Source organism: Microtus ochrogaster, chromosome 19 (genome assembly GCF_000317375.1).
Source record: "Microtus ochrogaster isolate Prairie Vole_2 chromosome 19, MicOch1.0, whole genome shotgun sequence".
NCBI lineage: Eukaryota > Metazoa > Chordata > Mammalia > Rodentia > Cricetidae > Microtus > Microtus ochrogaster.
This window is the reverse complement of record NC_022021.1, coordinates 31,460,358-31,462,699: the sequence shown is the minus strand read 5'-3', so window position 1 is coordinate 31,462,699 and position 2,342 is coordinate 31,460,358.

Sequence of the window (2,342 nt, the reverse complement as noted above, 5' to 3'; positions counted from 1 at the left end):
GAGTTCATCAATCCTCAATTCAAGAATGTAGAGGCAAAGAAATCCCACTACAAATCAAGGTCATCTCGTTAGTTATTAGAGACCTCAGGGATCATGGAAAAAGTCGGTTACACTGTACAGTTAAGTCAAAAGGTCAGTCTATGCCTGGGGAGGATTTCTTCTCCAGCTTCGTGAGGATTGTTCTGAAACTTGAGTGTGAAATCTGTCTAAGCTTGTTATTAACTGTGCCAGCAAGGTCATATTTGGATTTATCTAATGAGTGTTTATTCTGTATTTAACAAGGGTAGTTTTTAAAATTGCCTGATATAACTTCTACCATCTAACACTTAGAGTTTTAGTCTGTTGCACAGAATTTATACTCAGTGTTTGGTGAATGCCATGGGTTTTACAAACTAATCATTGCAGTCCATTTTGTGCTAGGAAGCGAGAGGAAGAGGGAAATCAACTCGCACTTTGAGAATGGCATCAACCGACCCATGAGAGGAGTCTTTGTTACCCTTAACATTGTTACAGTGACAGCTAAGTTTGAATACGACTCTTGGAGAGGATAGATGTTCAATTATCACGGAGATTTTTAAATTAAAAGCAGGTAGATTTGATTTGATTTCTTTCCCTCATTTTTAAATTAGTTCTTAGAAAATTTGGTACCAAATGCTTTGATCATATCGACTAGATCCCCCCCCCCTACCTATCCAACTTCTTGTCCTTTTATTAAAAAAAGGTCAATTACAGTTGGTATGGTATTTTGAAATATATGGCCTTCTTCTGGAGATTAGTCAACTCAGTAGGGGTCTCAGCCTGAAAGAGAATTGATTTACCCTTCTCCTGGCATCTTCCAGTTGTCAATAGCTCCATAGCTAGGGGTGGAACTTGTTGTCCATCTCCCTTCTCCACGATGGGATTTTGTCAAGCTTGAGCTTGCTCAGGTCTTGTACACGCTGTCTCAATTGCTGTGAGTTCCTATGTGCATTGCCCTGCTGTTACTGGGAAACACTGTTTCTTTGTAGACAGCTACCACCTCTTGCTCTTACAATATTTTTGCCCATCTCCTGAGGTGATACCTCAGCCTTGGGAGGAGGGGGGTAATATAGAGTCCTATTTAGGGCTGAGCATCTGCAACCTCTTGTTCTCGCTTCCTTGGCTTATTGTGGTCTGTATTAACCACTATCCACTATAAAAAGAAGTTTCTCCGATAAGAATTGAGAAATCCTATTATCTATGGTCCTTTATCATACTAACATAGATGGGTTTCTTTGAATCAAAGAGAAGTTTGAGTAGAGTCTCAGCTTTTAATATTGTAAGAGCACTTATTTGGAAATGATCCAGAAAGTAGTCTATTCTCCAACTGATTCCAAATTCTTGCACAGAGAAATTGAGTTGTGTAGAAAGAACTGTTATTTTCACAGGCCCTTACTGTCTTCTAATATTTTGCACAGAGTGACAATGGAGAAAGACTAAACACTGAGTCAATATTACAAAGGCTCCATATTAGTTGTGTTTCCAACTAATGTATGACTCTGAAGAACTGATTGCAACTGTTCTTGCATACAGAAAATGTGTTGGCTAGTCTTAGGTCAACTTGACACAGACTAGAGTTATCTGAAAGGAGGGAACCTCGATTGAGAAAAATACCTCCAGAAAATTCAGCTGTAAGGTATTTTATTAATTAGTGATTGATGGAGGAGAGCCCAGCCCATTGTGGATGGTGCTAAACCTATAGGTCCTGGGTTATGAGCAAGCCATGGGAAGCAAGTCAATGAGCAGCACCCCTCCAGGGCCTCTGTATCAGCTCCTGCCTCCAGGTTTCTGCCGTGTTTGAATTTCTGTCCTGACTTCCTTCAATGATGAACAGCAATAGTGCATAAGTCAAACAAACCCTTTTCTTCCCAGCTTACTTTTCAGTCATGGTGTGTCACTGCAGCAATAGAAACCCTAACTAAGGCAAATAACAATAGGGAGATGATGTTAATCTTGGAAGTAGCCTGTAGTATTAGTTTAGAGTATGTTTCCTACAAGCCCTTGTTGGTTGCAGACTAGTTATGGAGAAAAGAGGGAGACAGAAAGAGAGGAAGAGAGAGTGGGAGAGAGAGGAGTGAGAGAGATAAGCATAGAGAGACAGACAGAGACACAGAGAGTCAGAGGGACATAGAGACAGAATGAGTGGATTTCAAAGGGGGAAATAATAAGGAAGGGATTTAGTCACTGTTCCATCGCTGTGATGAAACACCACGATCAATGTAGCTCTCAAAGAGAAATCACTTAATTGGAGGGCTTACTTAAAGTTTCTGAGGTTTAGTACATTATCCTCACGGCTAGGAGTTGGTGGCATGCAGGCAGGTACT